The sequence below is a fragment of the Tinamus guttatus genome, unplaced genomic scaffold, assembly GCF_059628265.1.
Source record: "Tinamus guttatus ecotype Peru unplaced genomic scaffold, ASM5962826v1 Tinamus_guttatus_pri_ptg000437l, whole genome shotgun sequence".
In the NCBI taxonomy this organism is placed as follows: domain Eukaryota; kingdom Metazoa; phylum Chordata; class Aves; order Tinamiformes; family Tinamidae; genus Tinamus; species Tinamus guttatus.
Window position 1 is genome coordinate 161,537 of NW_028288971.1, and position 18,839 is coordinate 180,375.

Sequence of the window (18,839 nt, forward strand, 5' to 3'; positions counted from 1 at the left end):
ATCAGTGTTTTGGAATTTACTGGATTTCCAGTGCATTTTGACATGTTTTCTTGGATTTCAACAAATGCTTTCTCCAAGGACTGATCTGCAGAGTTATACAATGCTCAGGAAAGAAGGAAGCTGGAAAGCTGGCTGGGAAACCACCTTCATGAATGCCTCGTGGCAAGACACTTCAGACCCATGCCTTAGTTTCACATGTAGGTTCCGACCTTTCATTGTAAGTGCTTTGGGACCAGAAGAGACCACAGACCTCAGTATATGTTATTGCTACCAAGTGAAGAACGGTCATGTCTGGAAGATATATACATTCGTTCCTATATACACATAAAACAAGTCCCATACATATAGATGTAGATATACAGTAAAACTGAGATCCAGACTCAGCTGAAAACTGGTGGTTTGGAAAAATCAAGTCACTACAATCTCTGTCTCTGTAAATGCAAAAGGAAAGGTGGATGGGGGACTACCAGTCTATTATGTATGTTACTAGTGATGCTGTTGCAGGAATTTTATACATATATATATAAAACTTTTCATATATTTATAAATTACAGAATATATGCATTATGATTATAAATTACAAATATATATTATATGTATGAATATATACAATATATGTACATATATTATATATATAATATACATATGTATAGGAACATATATAATGTGCATATACACTTTATATATATATATATATGCATGTGCATGTGTACATAAGTATGTGTGGGTATATGTATGATTAGAAACACAAGTATTTGTAAAGTTCTCAGAGGAAGGGAGTCTCAGAACTGAGCAACATCTTGTGTGGAAATTAAATGACCATTCCACGTCCCACCAAATTTCACTGCAGAAAACAAATTTGCAACCCCGAACAGAGAAGCTGCTGCTTCAGAATGCCCAGATAAGAAGTGTAGGACCCTGTGCAAAGAGGGGCCATGTAAGAGGTTAATAAGGTTGAGGTGACTAGGTACCTAATTTCGCTATTTGCTTCTGTGAACATATCTTGCTACTTATGCTGAGCCACTCTGCTCTTGCTGCAACCATGAGATAAGATATCAGCTGTGAAGAACTGGTAACTGCAAATAACGTATGAAGGAGTTGCAGCCGTCTATAAAAACATGGACTTTTTCCTAAGACGGCATGGATCTCAGGCAAACTGTAAGAGGTCTGCCGCCGGCCAGCTACTAAAAGCTTGCTTTTCAACCCACCAGGTTGAGTGTGCGGGTGATTATTGAGATTATGGACTAACATTTTGGGGGCTCGTCTGGGATCTCAGTAATCGCCAGGCCCTCCCTGGTTGGGAAGGGCCGCCCGACTTCGCCGGGGGAACGCTTCCAGGGGGAGCGCTACCTGATGACGTTCCAGGTCCCCAGATCTCGAAAAACCTCGAGGTAAGGTATTGTATGATTCAGGAGGTTAAGGGGCGCCCCGATTTCTGGTGTGGTGGACTGTGGGAGGTCTGACGAGACAATAACTCCCCACCTCCGGCACGCGTGGGACGCCACTGCATTGCCCTGGGTAAAAGGTTGGAATAGGTTGGAACATTCCGCAAGTAGTATCATGGTCATTGTTATTTGTGTCAGTTCTCGTGCTAATTGTTATTTGTGTCATTTGTGTTGTGTTCTAAATCGCTTTGATCCAGGCGGAATGGGACAATCGAGTTCTGTTCCCGAAGGACCCCTTGATTGTTTTTTGTCAAATTTTCAAAATTTTAGGAGATGGACCCTCCTAAATTATGGTTTTAATATTAAGGCAGATAAATTGAAAATCTTTTGTAAAAGTGAATGGCCAACTTTTGGAGTGGGTTAGCCTCCCGAGGGGTCTTTCGACCCCGACGTAGTCCAAAGAGTACTTTTCATCATTATGGGGGATCCTGGCCACCCCGATCAGATACCTTATATCGTTCCGTGGAATGATATCCTAAAAGAACCCCCCATTTAGCTACAAATCTGTATGGTAAAATGTGGAAACAGGCACAAAGTACTAGCAATGAGAATGGGGAAGGAGAAAAGCCCCCCATTCCATCTGCGCTATCCGTGCCAAAATTTCCTGTCTTCCAGGAGCTACCCGAAGATCCGATTTAACCACCCTATAGCCCCCAAGAAGCACAAAGCCCCCCTGTGGTGCCAGATCAACACGGTGGTCCTGTCTAGGACGACCCTTTATCCCCAACCACACCAGAAGGGGTCAAACTTATGGCCCAGTGGGAACTGGTGAAGCCATCTCTCCTGACTCCACCAGTTCCATGGTATCAGTTTTACTGCTAAGGCAGGTCCCTGGAGGAAGTGGGAGCATGCCCTTCTCCACCACAGACCTGTATAACTGGAAGCAACAAAACCCTCCCTTCTCACAAGATTGTGGGAGCATGATATCCCTTCTTAAATTTGTAATGTATAGTTATCAACCCACATGGGATGATTGTCAGCAGCTCCTCCATGCTCTATTTACATTGAAAGAGAGGGAGAGAGTATTAAGAGGAGCTAGAGAATTGATATCAGGTGTAGAAGACCTGACCGAACATGGTCGTAGAAACGTTCAAGATGAACGTGTGCCCCTCCAATGGCCGGAGTGGGATTACCATACAGTGGATCGAATTTATACCCCTATTGATCCAGAGGACCCTGCAAACCAAAAAGCTATAAATCTGGCGTTTGTGTCTCAATCAACCCCAGAAAAAAGAAACAAAAACAAGATGGGTTTGCAGGAAAAACTAGAACCGAGCTAGTAGAAATTGCTCAGAAAGCATTTGATAGTCGGGATACACCCGAGGATGCCTTGGCAAAAAAAAAAAAAAAAAAATCACCAAGGCAATGATAGCAACAGTGGCAGCTTTACAAGCCACTCCACCCCATCGTCCTAGATAGGAAGTTTCCCCAAGGAAGGGAAAGAGAGGATAATATGGGGAACCCACCCAGACGATCCATTCTTGACCGAGATCAGTGTGCGATTTGTAAAAAGAAAGGACATTGGAAAAATGATTGTCCTTACCGAAATGAGCCAAACTCGCAAGAAATTCTATTTATGAAAAAAAGAAAACAACTGACGGGGCCGGGGCTCTGACAGCTCCAAGAGCCCAGGGTAACTTGGAAGGTTCGGGGGTAACCTGTGTCATTCGTTATTGGCACCAGAGCGTCACACTCAGTACTTAAAGAACCATTAGGCCCCCTGTCCCAAGAAACAACTAGGGTACAGGGTGCCACCGGACGGATGACAGCAGTTACGTAAAAGACGGAGTCCGGTATGCAGGGGCCGCAGTGGGGACACAAGAAGGCCGAGTAATATGGGCCCGATCGTTGCCGCGTGGTAGTTCAGCACAAAGAGCTGAACTCATTGCTCTGACACGAGCGCTACGATGGGCAAGAGGAAAGGTGGTAAACATCTATACTGATAGCCAGTACGTCTTTGCCACTGTCCATGTACATGGGCAGATATACAAAGAAAGGGGACTATTAACATCAGAAGGAAAAGGCATAAAAAATAAAGAGATCTCAGCCCTACTGGAAGCTCTGTGGGCCCCCTGAGCAGTAGGCATTATCCATTGGCCAGCACACCAAAAGGGAAATAGTCCCCAGATACAGGGCACCGCTCTAGCCGATAGAGAAGCAAAACAGGTGGCTCAACAGCCAGTGGGACCACTACAAATATTAACATTAATGCCTCAGACCCAGTGGCCTGAAACACCCCCCAAATATACTGAAGCTAAGAAAGATTTATATAAAGGACCATCAAGGGGAAGAGGGAGATGCAGAATGGTGGTAGCTGCCAGGAGGAATGCTGTGTTTATCTGAACAGATGGCAGAAACCTGGCTACGAGACTTCCACTCCAACATGCACCTCTCCCCTAAAAAGGCACTTGAGTTGTTATGACCTCACCTCTGGACGCCAGGTCTACGTCACAAGTTGGAGAGGATCTCTGCCTGGTGTGCTACATGTGCCCAAGTGAACCCAAAAATATCTTCACCAAACCAGGGGACTAAAGAAGTGAGGGACGCACCAGGGGTTCCCTGGGAACTAGACTTTACCGAGATAAAACCCGGAAAGTTAGGATATATGTATCTACTGGTATTCGTGGACACATACTCGGGATGGGTAGAGGCTTACCCAACAAAAGCAGAAACCGCCGCTATAACTGCGAAAAAGCTCATGCAAGAAATAATTCCTCGGTTTGGTTTACTACACAGTTAGTAGCAAAAGCCTTGGAAATCACCTGGAAATTGAGGTGTATCTACCTCCCCCAGAGCTCAGGAAAGGTAGAAAGAATGAACTGTACGTTAAAGGAAACACTTACTAAATGGAATATTGATACAGGGGCTAACTGGGTCGATTTACTCCCAATGACGCTTTTACGAGCACAGTGCACCCCATATAAGATAGGACTATCCCCCTATGAAATACTCTATGGGAGACCCCCGCCTTTGTTCCCCCAAAACCATGAGCATTACTAACAGCTCTCCAGTGTTCCTCCAGGCATTACAAAAGGTACGAGAGCAAATACACCGAGGCTTGCGAGATCACTACGAGAACCAGAAGCCTATACAAGAGCCAGCTCACCCATACCAACCGGAGGACTTGGTGTACATCAAAAGGTTCTGAACAGCATCATTGGAACCTTGGTGGACAGGGCCACACCAAGTGATACTTCACACTCCAACAGCGGTAAAGGTCGCCGGAAAACCTGTGTGGATTCATCACTCCCACGTGAAACCAACTCCTCCTCAACCGAATCCAGATTCAGATAAGTGGACTATTTCCAAGGACCCTAGTAACCCACTAAGGGTCACAATATGGAGAAAATGAGTAGACAGATATGGGGAGCCTGGTTAATTTTAACAGTGTGTATGCAAGCTTTGGGGTTAAGATATGAGCACAGTCCTTATTGCCCCATTAACTGGAAATGGGAAATTAGGGATACTGTAAATGGGAAGCACAATCCAGTCAATAAGCACTAGTGATGCCCCTGAAATAACAATTGATTTATGCAAAATAGGGATATCCATACGATGAGCCTCGGCAACGGGAGGAACAGGGTACCAAACAGGGGGTCACAGGCAGCAGCGGCTCAGGGATGTGGTCTCCATTGTGGGGGAGGAATTACTACAGGAGGTACAATACTACGTATGTCCTGCTATAGGAAATCCTGGGTGTCAAGGGGATGGCCAGTTTCACTGTGCCCAATGGGGTTGTGAAACAGAATCCTCCTGGGGGCATCACTACCCTTTCATAAGAATAGAGCGGGGTCCGAAGGGTAAATGCAGTATACCCGGAACCTGCAAACTGATCCTTTTTAAACCCCAGTATTGGGGCCAATACGGAACAACCTGGGATACGGGCAGGGCGTGGGGACTACGGCTGTATGTCCACGGGCCTGACCCAGGGGTCTCCATAACAATACAGATGCATTCCCCTACTTTTGAGAAAGATTGCTGGCTATGCCTAGATCCGAGACCCCTTACTATATAGGCATAGCTACTGAAGGAGCACCTACTCCCAGGAAGCACTCAGACAAGTGTACATGAGATCACCCCAGATTGACCCTTGGGGATGTGCAGGGAGCAGGGCTATGCTTGATTGCTGCAGGGCGAGAGATACTCCCCTTGCACCAGAAAAATTGTAACCGAACATTAAGAGTTAATGTTACGAGAACCAGGTATTATGAGGCCTCGACAGGGGCATGGTGGGCCTATATGAGCGGGCTGACTGACTGTGTAAACACCTAGCAACTTGAATCCTTGGGCGCAGGGCCTGATTTCTGTGTATTAGTATATGTTCTACCCCAAGTGTATTCGTATGGCGGGGATAACGGAAGAGCCCACCTGAGCTACATTGAACACCATCATGGGAGAGAGAAAAGAGCTGCCCCTGTCTTAATTCCATTACTGGTTGGGGCAGGAATAGCTGGCTCCACCACGGTCGGGCCTTCTGCGTTAATCACTCAAAAACAGGGATTGCAGGACTTAAGCTCATGTGTAGCCCAAGATATGGGATATATGGAAGAGACAGTGGGAAGATTGGAAAATCAAGTGGACTCTTTAGCTGAAATAGTCCTCCAAAATAGAAGGGGACTAGACCTTCTCTTTATGAAGCGAGGAGGCCTATGTGTAGCTCTTGGAGAAACGTGCTGCTTTTATGCAAACCAGTCAGGAGTCATTAGGGAAACATTAGCCATGGTGCGCAGAAATCTTAAAAAAAAAAAAATGTTACCACGGGACACAAGAACAGAATCTGTTCCAGTCATGGTATGACTGGTCCCCATGGCTCACCACCCTAATGTCCGCAATAGCTGGTCCCTTAATATTAATTCTTATTTTTATGATCATTATCCCTTGCATCTTAAAATGCATCCGCACTCATATCGCTAGTACAATTTCAGAGGCAAAAATAATGGTCACGAGGACGTACTACGACCCACTCCCAGGAGAAGAGTATTACCTCAATGGTTTGAGGTAGGGGACAACAGCCAGTGGGGAAATGTAGGACCCTGTGCAAAGAGGGACCATATAAGAGGTTAATAAGATTGAGGTGACTAGGTACCTAATTTCGCTATGTGCTTCTGTGAACATAGCTTGCTACTTATGCTGAGCCACCCTGCTCTTGCTGCAACCATGAGATAAAATATCAGCCGGGGGGCTCGTCCGGGATCTCAGTAATCGCCAGGCCCTCCCTGGTTGGGAAGGGCCGGCTACTAAAAGCTTGCTTTTTAACCCACCGGGTTGAGTGTGCGGGTGATTATTGAGATTACGGACTAACAGAAGCAAGCACTAAAAATGGCACTGGTAAGAAACATGAACCATGGATGTTTGATGATACCGGCTCCATGTAAACTGACCCTTGGGCCAGGCACACTGATAATTTAATACTGATGTCTGGACACCCTGAAGTTTTGCAGCATGCAGCAAGATGCTCTCAGCACAGTTCTGGTCCCGTTTAGATTTCCACGAACAAGAGCCCCTGACAGTGACATTATACCAGATTTACACCAGCAGCACCAAGATGGGGACAGCGCTGGCTGCCCAGAGCTGTCAGCAAAGCCTTGTTCAGCACTATTTACAGGGGAAGCGAGGCAGGAAAGTGTGGCTAAGAGAATTATCTGGTCTTACAGCCCTCTCTTGAAGAGAGCAGCTAGGGAAAAACACCACCTAATCAAATAAAATTAAAAATAATAATAAAATAAAGATGAAGAAGATAACCAAAGCTTATGCATCAATGCATGTGCAGGAGAAGGAGCATTGGTGGGAGAGGGCTTGGGGGCGAGTGGAGACCATTTGCTCCAATTGTCGAGCATTACTAATGCATAACAATTCTGCCAGCATGGCACCACACAGCTGGAATTAATTGGAGGGAATGTGTGTTGCTGCACAGACAAGCACAGAAAACTCCCCATGTGAAGGCAGTGTGAAGCCCTGCCCTGTGGCTTGGAAGCACTTCATCGGAGCCTGACAGCACAGACATCTTCAGGCTGTCGGCGAGGAGGGGAACATGCTCCACCCTGCTCCAGCAAAAGCCCAGGAGGGACCTTTTGTTTTATTTTCTGATATTTTGCAGATTGCAGCTCTGTCTCCCTTCCTTGATTTTTTTTCTCTTAATTATCAAAAATACACTGGCTCGCACACATGTCTGCATGTAAACACACAGACAGCTTTAGCTTGCAAACATTGATTTAATGTTCATTTCACCCCTAATTATCTTCCTAATAGCTATCGAAACTCTCACGTATTTGCCAAATTGAAAATAAGCTCTGTGCACCACTTCCATTTACAGCAGGAATTATGGCTTTATTGCCATTATTTACTTTCTCCAGCTATAATATATGCTTGGCCCAGAATTACCCCACTATAGGAACTAAGAAAAAATGATTTTCTCTTTTGGCTCTCTGACTTCATCCTCTAACTATTGCTGCTGCCTTTAAATCCCTCTTCCTCCTCTGACTTTCACCATGGGAAGCTTCTTATCAGAGAAAGGAGGAAAGAGAGAAAGGAAAGAGGAGGGGAAAAAAGGGGGGAAAGAAAGCACTTCAGTAGCTTGAGCATTTCTTTTTTTCTGATTTCTGTGGAACTTTCTTCCTTTTAAGTTTTTTTTCTTGAGCTCTTGGCCTGCTCCTTTGATCCATAGGCTACAGACCAAAGATTTCCCAAGTCTATGGAGACTCCTTCATGTGGTGTCTCCAAACAACCTGCTCCCATTTGTCTGACTTGGGATGGTGTCACAGCTATTGCAAAGGCAAAAGGACCACCAGACGACCAAATTGGAGGTTGTCTCCAGCAGCAATCAGTAGGTCACCAGTGCTGACCTTTGCTGGCTGCTTCAGCAAAATAACCCGAGCTGAACCCACTTAACTTGGGTTTGGTTGGATGTATAACTTCTGTTTGATGAAAATGTGCCTTCCAGAAAGGCATCCAGTCGTAGACCACAAGCTAGGAGCTACAGAAGCCAATGCTTCATTCACCAGCTTAAATTTTTTGATTAAAAAAAAAAATCCCAAAACATAGAAAACAAGCAAATGAGGGAAATAAACAAACAATAATCTTCCAAAAGCAAGCTCCCCAAATACTGTGCCCAATTTCTCATTTGAACCTGACATCAGTTCCTTCTCTTGTTAAGCCTTTCTGGGTGATTTCTTAGAGCTTTGGTATTTTCTACCTCTGAAGACACTCAATTTTAACTTGTACTACTCTTTTTTTTTTGATAAAATTAAACACAGTGCATGTCTGACTAGAAGGCGTTTTTGCTAGTTCTTAAATGACTATCTGCAATTGTAATTTCTCAACATGAAATTTAAGACAGAGGTATCTGATATGGGTTTGGGATTACAGTGTTGCATAAATCATGAGCTAATGGAGAAGAATACCTACATTTCCTTTCTCATGCAGGAAACCCAGGAATACTGCAGGACATGACATTCACTTGACTGGATGGCTCTATGGCCTCTCTAAGAATTGCTGCTGCATATCTCCTTTCCTATATTGCTTCTGAGTGATGCTTCTGTACCATAAATAGCAACAGGGTTTTAAAAGCCATAGACTAGAGAGTAATGATTAATAATAGTAATTAATAAGGGTTATATTTGTATGCCATTTTTTAACAGAAGTCTCCAAATAGGAATTCAGATGAGGAGATTTAAAAGGACTTTAAGCCAAAAGTTGCATCATGGGCTTAAAGGCTTGCAGGATTTCACTGTCAGAAGCATGCTCCAAACTTCCAGGAATATTTTCAGCACTACGAATCACTAGTCATCTTGATAAACCCCATACTGATCTCTTCTTGCCCAAAAAATAGCATAGCATGTCACACCTTTTCTTGGGAAGATGAGACTGACTTTCAGGGATCTCTGGAAGCATTTTTATTTGCTTCCTTATTTTCAGACTTTTAGGTTTTATGTTTCCATGATTATATTTGCAACAACAGCAGGTAAAACTCACTTTACTTAAAAATCATCTATACATTTACAGGCTTGTATGCAAAAGAGAGCTAGTAGAGAGAGACGAAATGCATCCATGTGTAAGGTGGACCATGGCTACTAAGTTAATAACAATGTATGCAATAATTCAAATCAGCAGATCGAGAAAAATTATATGATTTAGGACTGCAAGAGGAGAACATCTTCTGTTTTTATAAGGGTCATATGATATTTCCTCAGTATTCAAAACTGACTCTTTTGAACTACTTCATCATCAGCACCCCCCCTTAGCGATCCCTTCTCTTTGGCTATATCTCCATCAGTAGGGTAACACTACAGGAGGCATAAAAGTTTCTTTGGATTTCTCCTAGATATACTTTGGAAAATCAGTTATTGCATTACTGCTGTACTGTGCTTTTTCTTTTTTTCTTGAGGTAGGGGGTGTAGCAGCTCTACTGATACTTATAAGTGCTCAGAGATAAACCACACAACCACCAGCTAGAAATCAAAGCTGTTCTCTACAATCGCACATCTGTTTGCAATGGTTTCTTTCCTTTATCTTCCTCCTTTGACATCTTCCCATCGATTGGTTCATCCCCAAAGCACAGAAAGTTGGTTTTGTGGGAAACATTGATTTAATTTCTTACTTGTGAAATCAAAGTTTATAATGAATCAGTCTGAGAGCAGTGCTCCCTGACAAACATCTCTGCCAAATGCAAGATCAGCCAGAAATCAAATTTCTAGGTGTTACTGTTTATTAAGAAAAATCATCAGATCATTTTTATTCCCCAAAGAGTCTATAAAGCCTCAGTTTGATTTCTGTTTAATAAAAATAAGGTGGTGGGGGGCAGGGGAAATAACTCAGGTCTTCTAATGCTATTTGTGCTTACTGGCTTTGAACAGAATTGATTTCATATTATGGATTTCCATCTTTGCTGTTCACTTGATACAATACATTAGGAAACAAACACTGGGTAGTAATTTAGCCATACTGTTAAGCTTATTTTTACAGGCAAGTGGCCATATAATATTTCATTAGCTAGTTTTTAAAAAGACATTTGTATGATTAAATTGTAACCATTTTGTCCTGATCATACTCAAATACCCAAAATCAAGTTCCATCTTTTCATATACACATATGAGATTTGTACTATCAATATTGCTATTTTTCCCTCTAACTTTCTTGCAATATTTAATCCTCTTCTAATCTGAAACCTTCACTAAAGGATGTGGAAGAATTATCCTCCCTGCTTTTACCAATAGTAAACAAAACCTCAAACAGGATAAAGCCCAAAGCCCAGATCCTCAGGACAATTTGTCTAGCTAAATCCCTTGGATTTCTGTAGGTGTTAGGCACAAAGTAGAGTTGAGAAGTTGAGTCTAAGTAAGTGATTTATGCAGTCTCACTGGAAAATCATGGCAGTGAAGTAACTGAACTGTAGTCACTGCAGGTCTACAACAGTTTCCTAACCTTTGGATGATCTTTTCCTGACCATTGAATAATCCTTTTCTCCAAGGACCAAAGTCAAAATGGGAGGAAGTTTGTTGTTGTTGTTTGTTTTTTTTTTTTGGTTTTTGTTAATGCAGAACTATCATATAACTGTGGTTTGGATGCTCAGAGATGTAAAAAAAACAACAAAAAAAAAACAAATATTTTAAGACTCTATCTTAAAGACCTCTTTTTAATATGGAGAAAGAGAGGAGTCTGGGGATGGTCATGCTTGAAGTCAACAGCAGGTACTGTATTCCCTGAGTTGGGAGTTCTCTTCCAGACCTATCTCCTGTGCCACTAAGTTAAATGTGTCATAACATTAATCTACAGCACTGAGGGACAATATAAACGTTTCCTTTTACTGCATGTATTCACAACACCTACATAATTGCATGTATTTTCATCTGAATGTCCTTTGAAGGGGGGCTGGAAATCTTGGCTAAGTTTTGAAGTTAAAAAACAGTTGGAGCCAGCTCTCCTTTTGCAGATGTCAGCCCAAGTCATGCTCCCCAAAATGTCAGCCCTTCAGCCTTTCTCGCAGTGTTGTCTCCCTCTGCTTCCCAAATGAACAGCATGCATGCCTATGACTTGGAGGGAATTAGTGGCTTTAATGTAAATGCCAGGCAAGAGGAAGACACAAGGGTCTCAAGGACTTCAAATCCTTTATTTAAGGGCTACTTCTGCTATGACTCTTACTAACAAGATGAGAATTAGCTGGTGGTTAAAGGCTAGGCTAAGGAATGCTCTGCGGTCATGTACATTGGATAGACTCCTTCCCATACTGCTCATTTCTCTGTAATTTTTATTAATGACAGAATGCTTATTCATTCACATTGGCAAAATTTTGTCTATGTGCTTAACTTTCTGAACTCTGCGCAGTCCCACTGACTTCAGCATAGCTACCCCAGGTGCACAAAATTAAATGCAGACATAAATCATTGCAGGACTGAGCCTGGAAATACCACTTTGTGAATAGTTTCTCTTCAGGAAAGCATTTATTTCCTGCAGGCACATTTTCAGCTTAAAGTTTTCACATTTTTGTGCTATACTTGGTGAGTCAGATAGAGAACGTAGGTGAAGATTAACTGGAAATGCCCAAAATGCACAGTACTAAGTATTATATTTTAATTTTGGGGAGCTAGATTTACAGAGGAATTTAGATGTCATCTGCAGTGGCTAGGAAAGGAGTATCAAAGAAATTTGTACTTCACAGCCCAAATGAACAGAGTGATCACCTGGGAAGAAGAAAATTGGAGTTTAAATCTCCTCCTTGCTTCAGAGTAGGAGCTTGAATGTAAGTCTCCAACACCTTCAGAAAATTGTGTCTTAAACAAAGGTTTATAGCTTTTGGAAGGATTCTATGACCCTAATCTCCTAGTGATTTTAGTGCTTGTCACGGAACGAGTGGTGGTGGGGGTAACACAATGCGCTTCACTTGTGGGAAAGAAATAGGAATAGGTTTTATTGGTAATGACAATGGTTTCACGAGATTCTATGGCAAAGTCACTTATTAGTTACTGCATGGAGGTTCAAGATACACACAGAATTACCAAGGACACCCTCCCATTGGGTCATGAGGTTCAGACTGGACCCCCTTGCTTTCCTAATTTCTTCTGAGAGGAGTCTGGGTGCAGCCGGATCCAGTCCTAGTCCCAGACCTGGTCAACGGCTTATGTCTAAGGGATTTGTGCACAATTACAAAGTAAAGTTTACAAATTCAAAAAGAGAAAGGCGTGCTATAGTCACTTACCAAGAATCTGTAGTGAGAAGGATCTCTTAACCTCAAGGAGTATCCTTGAGAGGCGTCCCTGCTCAAGGGGAGAGCCTGGCATGCAGCCCGCTGCCAAGCAAGGAGAGCTCAATGGGCTCTTGGGCTGTCCCCGTATTTATGGGATAAGATGATTGACTGATAGTCATTCTTTCAATTCAGAAATGACTGTTGGCTGCTGTACTCACAGTTAGCCTTATCTCCCCATCAGGATAGGGCCATCAGGACTGTTATTGATGGTTAATGTCTGGGTGGGGGAAGAAATAAGGGAAGCAACTACCAGGATCAGATAATGTGGTAGTTAACACCTGAACAGGGCTACGTGTGAGAAGTCAGGATGAGCTGGGGAAGGAGCATATCCGTCACAATAGGAGATGTAGTTTTTATGGAGCTGCTATGAATGTCTCGACTTCAAATCTGCTGCTATGGAAGTAAGAGTCTAGCAATCCATTTCTGCCCAAACACACAAAAAATCTGTGGTCACCTCATCATTACGATAAGGTGCTCAGGGGACTGAATGGGTGCTTACTGGTCCTAAGAGTGCCAGTATATCCTATTTTTCTTGCATCTTTGAAATTGCACTGGGCGCCCTTTAGACCATGGGCAACAGTCTGTGTCTGAGTTACTGCCAGTTATGGAAAACTGAATATATAACAGAAAACTTCTACGCATCCCTCGATGTCTTGGAGACAGGGACAGCCCCATAGTCTACACTTGTGTCTGGCACCTTAAGTTCTTTAACATTACCTTGGGTAATATTGTTTTACTTTTTTTCAGGTCACCTCCAGAAGTGAGCAATCAAAAGAATAAAAAGGTAGGTCAGACATCTTCTATTGTCCTTCTGATATTGTTTCAGTGATATATATATATATATATTTCAATCACAGAATTCTTATGAAAAATTCTGAAGCAAACTGATACTCTAGGAGCAACTCTACTAGTATAGTTATTTACTTATATCTGTCATTGATCTGTCTTGTATTCAAAGGATGGCTAGGTAAAATATCTATTAGGGTTTCTGACTTCTTCATGCTCTTTGAAGGAAACAACTATGCCTGTGGAAAATAATTTCCTTCTCCATGAGAATTTCCTTATGGCCAGCAGCCACCCCAAGGAGCCAAAGAGCAAGAGAACAGGTCACTTTCTGGCTTCAGAGCTGGACAGAAATGAAGGATTGTGCAGCCCAACCTTTCTTGACCACAGTGGCTTCTCCAGCATGCTTTTGACCAAGTCCCCCCTAGGACGTCTGATGACCCTTTCATGCTCCCTGGGCTGCATAGATGAAACTCTCCACGTGAACTGAACTTACTCTGCTGTGGCTATTGCTTGCATTAGGAATTAGGATCTGCCCATTAGGGTCTGCTACAGCTTCTTGCTGGCACAGGTTCACTCAGGCAACATCATCCTTCAGGTCACATTTTTGCCTTGGAGACATAATTGCAAACTTGTGCAGCCAGCCAAAGTCTTTCTTGCTTTCTGGATCAGTGGCAAGGGGAACTCAGGGACTGTTGCAGTTCAAACGGTGCAGCGACCTGGTTCAGGGACGGCACGGCGACCACCCCCAAGCCACTCGGGCCATCAGCTAGTTGACACCAATGTGGTGGACAGCAAATGGCGTTTATTGATGGGTAACAAGGTGTTATATAGCTAGGTTTACAACATCACATCCGTCTGCTTACACCATAGACTAAACACTATTGGCTATTAGGGGCCCTATCTTTCCGTACAGCACGATATCTTCCGGCCGCCGGACCATAACTATCTGCAACAACTTCCCCCCTCCCTATGCATAACAAAACTAGCTAAAATACAACTATCTTATTCTTACTTATTCTTATTACTATCTTATTCTATTCTTATAGTTATACCAATCTTAAAATTATATATCATAAACTTGACATAAAACATAAGGCACAAAGAAGAAGGCGCGTAGAAGGTAGGGGATGACAGGTAATACCGGGGTGTAGGAATAGGGTGTACCTTGGGATAACTTGGGGGTAATACTGAGTGGATATATTCTTAAAGCAGTTGTCGGTGTTCTACTAACATGATGTTAACCTTCTCTAGCCGATTCTTGACAAACGGCATGAGCTTAGTCAATATACAGGGTCCAAAGATTAGTGTCATCATGATCATTGTGATCGGCCCTATCAAGGTGGATATTAGGGTGGTTAACCACGGCGAACCGGTGAACAAGTTTTCGTACCAGCTGCGTTTGGAACAGGGTTCAATGGGTGCTAGTTGGCAAGGCATGGCACTGAAAACTGGTGGCCCTGTAGTTATTTTTGTACTAATTGCTCGAGATTGTTCGATCTGTTCAAGTACCCCATTTAAAGGGCTGGTGTGACTCTACCTGTCCTATAGTGACAAGCTGCAAAATTAAGATAACGCAAAGGCATCACGGCCCCCTCTTGTGGAGGCTGTTTTGTTGTTTTCTGGATTCGGTCAGCGTGGAACTCGCAGGCTCGGGCGGGACGCTTGTCACCGGGGCGTACGGGTTACGGGGGTGTCCGATGATCCGGTCCTGTGAACAGAAACTCACAATTTTCATTAGTTTTATTTTGAAGGTAACAGCCACCTGAATTGGGGTCAGATGCTCTTCCTTTGCAACATGCTTAATCACGTCTGCCCCCGCCGGTTTTTCTTTAATTCGGATGTTTACCTTCTTTTTCTCCTTCCTTAAGTTTGAATCAGTTGTGAGCCACTCGTCCTGACTAGTGTCTGATCCGGAGTCGGAACTCGACTGACTGGTCACTTCCAGGCTCCGGTACTTTTTTGTTGGGCTCTGGTGTTTTTTGAAATGGCCGCTCTGATCGGTTCTCAGCCCCTCACTTGGGCTTCCTCTCAGCCCCTCACTCGGGCTTCCCTGATTAGTTCTCGGCCCCTCCCTCGGGCCTTCTCTCCGCCCCTCCCTCGGGCTTGCTCTCGGCCCCTCCCTCGGGCCTCCCTCAGCTGTCCGGTCAGGCTCATTGGTTCTCAGCGCCTCACTCGCGCGTCCCTCACCTGTCCGGTCACTCCCATTGGTTCTCGGCGCCTCACTCGCGCCGGGGGCACCCTCGCCCCGCCTTACCCCTTGCGGCTCGGCGCCATTTTGAGGGGCATAGGGTGGTGGCCTGGCCCAGACGTCACCATGCTCTGACTTCTTTTCAATGTTCCTAGCTTCCTCGGCTAGCTCGCTCCAAACAGATTTCGGCTGTTTTTGCTCCTCTGTAAGCGGGGCGGGGTTGGGGGATGGAGGGGATGTATCACCCTCTTGCTGACCTTTAGGCTCAGCAGAATTGCCATCATCTGGGGGGTGCAAAGTCTGTGCGGCTGCCCCGACTCCCATTTTCGGGGTGGCTAACAAACAGTCCCTTATTGCCACCCAGGTCTCCTGCTCTTTTCTAGCTTTCTGCAAGGCTTGTACAACTTTTCCCCAAGCCTTAAGGTTTTTCCCACAACCTGAAGACATCATCTCCTCAGCTAACACCTTAGTACATTTGTCCCACACTTCAGGGACACGCTTCAGGGACTTCAGAATATCCACCGGCTGGTCTATAACCTTAATTTTTAAAAGCCTCGCAACTGTGAGAGTAAAATCTTTTGGCTTACAATCAATCCCCCAATGCTTATGTAATTGCAATATGACCTTCACGAGGGCTTCCATCCTCCTTGTTGCTCTGGTAGCGTCCTCTCCACCGGGTTGGTCCACTCGCTCCGGCCGCCGTTCACCCGTCCAGGCGATGACTTCCCGGGTTTCGGCACCACTTGTTGCAGTTCAAACGGTGCAGCGACCTGGTTCAGGGACGGCACGGCGACCACCCCCAAGCCACTCGGGCCATCAGCTAGTTGACACCAATGTGGTGGACGGCAAATGGCGTTTATTGATGGGTAACAAGGTGTTATATAGCTAGGTTTACAACATCGCATCCGTCTGCTTACATCATAGACTAAACACTATTGGCTATTAGGGGCCCTATCTTTCCGTACAGCACGATATCTTCCGGCCGCCAGACCATAACTATCTGCAACAGGGACTGTATCTCTCCTCTCTCTTATCTGTAGCCGGCATCGCTTGCAAAAGCTTTAGAGCAGTTTTGTTTATTTTTGCCAGTGTTCTCTAATTTTTATTGCTTTGGGATAATTTTGAATTAAACTTTAATTTACTGCAGTGGCAAACAGGGCACAGCAAAGTAGAGAGTGCATAAAAAAGGGAGAGGGGCTGTGTTGCGATGGACAAATAAAGGCTGCACTCCAAACTAAAGACTTCTGGCAGGTATGAAATGACACTTCTAGCAGATTTTTTTAGGTTTCCCCGTCAATGAAAGCCTGATGGGTGAGTGGAAGTGAGTGCGGAGAAGGTTGATCATCATCTTTGTTCAATCCTCCCAAGGACAGCTCCCTGCAGCACTCTTTTTCCTCCCTATAAGAAGCAGCAGCAGAATGTTAACAAGCTTCATTTTCCATTCCCAACAACTAGGAAGCAACCTCTGACCGCTTCCCTGGCTGTTTGTGTTCTTGATGCTGATAAGAGCCAGATTTTCACAAGACAGACCTGGATAATTTTCATGTCAGCAACACTGTTGCAAGCCAATGAGCAAGCCAGCTTGATAGGGTAAGGTTGCGGAGATGCCCATGACTACTTTATTAAAGTTTCATGTGTATCAGTATGATATTATTGATTTTTTTTCCCATTGGACCAAAAGACTAAAGTTCAAGATCTGTAGGAGAGTGTGAAAACCATGGAGATTTTATAACATGTATACTAATTTAACCTTTTGGGAAAAAAAAAAAAAAAAAAAAAGATATTATATGCATTATATGCTGGCTTCCTCTTGCTTTTGTACACCTTATTTAACATTAATGCAAATAAAGCTGTGACTGCACTGACAGTTCTGCCTGCCTAAAGGTCACCATTTATTACTAGAGTCGCCAGCAGAGAGTTGCCAGCAGTCAGGCATTTTACAGAGACACATATGAAAACACTATCCCCCACAGTGAGAGAGACAGGGCACATATCAGAGGCAGATGGATGCTGGAAGTGCAGAAGCCGCTAAATAGAGGGCCCCTGCGCAAATTCCCACTGCTTAATGAGCTCCTGCCCATCCGTTAAGCAGGAATGAGCTTTGTGCAGGCTCTTAGCCTGCAGTTTAACCCATCATGTTGCCGCCTCGTTGACTTAAATCTCTTCCACTGAGATGTTCAGCTTTTGGCTCAGAGACTGCTCTTATGAGGACAGTGATCCCAGGGGGATGGGGTGGAGACACTGTGTCGGATCTGTAGTATTTAATGGCAAGGACTGTTTGATTTTACTGGAGAGCAGCTGGCGGCAGGCACTGGCTGAGCAATGCTGGGAGAGCATGAGACGTGGTGGTCCTCTCCCCAAAGGAATTAGCAGCACATTGAAGCATCAATGGGGCTGACCCTTATTTCTGGGATGGAGATTTCCACATCCCTGTGTGGACTCGATTTCTACCCATTTGCAGGCATTTCAGTCCCATCGACCCGACCCCAGACTTTCAAAAGTCATGAGCCACACTGCAAATTTTGAGAGCTGGAGAGAACAGTAATAAGGGATTTTGCTTTCTTTGCCTTCTGTGGGACTGGGGCTTTTAAGACAGTCCTTTGTCTACATCTTTAATCTCCTTCCATGAACAAGAAATCTATAAATGTAGCTAGAAGAAAGAAATGAGGAACGAGGAGACTAGAGCTTTGCTCTGATGTGTTTTCATGGCAGCGTGTGGGCTTCTTCCCAAAATAGGCTGAACCCCAATCCATATTTTCCTTTGCTTTCAGTTGCATGCATTCAAAAGTATACTTGCCTTGGACAAACAGGAACCTTTTGTTTAACACGATCCATTTATTTTTTACTCTGCTGTCTGAAAACTCACTCACTTAGCTGAGTTTTTTTCCAAGAAAGTGAATTAATCCTGATTTGTAACGAGTGTTCCAATACGTAACTGGTTGGCAGAATGCCATTTTTGCAATCTATAGTGTACAGTATGCAACGCCTAATACCATTAATAATAATCATGAACTCTGTGGATTTGGGGTAATTCTTATAAGATATTGGTTCCATAAACAAAAGTCAAATTGGCAGCTGCTGAATAATCCTGCTTTCATATATTGCATTCTACTTTGCAGCTGTGGATTACTTTCTCAAATACTGAGTAGGAAATGCCTCTCAGCATGAATAAACTCATAAA

General features: G+C 44.0%; 1 pseudogene; it reads left to right on the forward strand.

Moving 5' to 3' along the window:
- Positions 1-2,217, forward strand: part of LOC148593180 (uncharacterized) — a 122,058-nt pseudogene extending 119,841 nt beyond the window's left edge.
- The last annotated feature ends 16,622 nt before the right edge of the window (positions 2,218-18,839 follow it).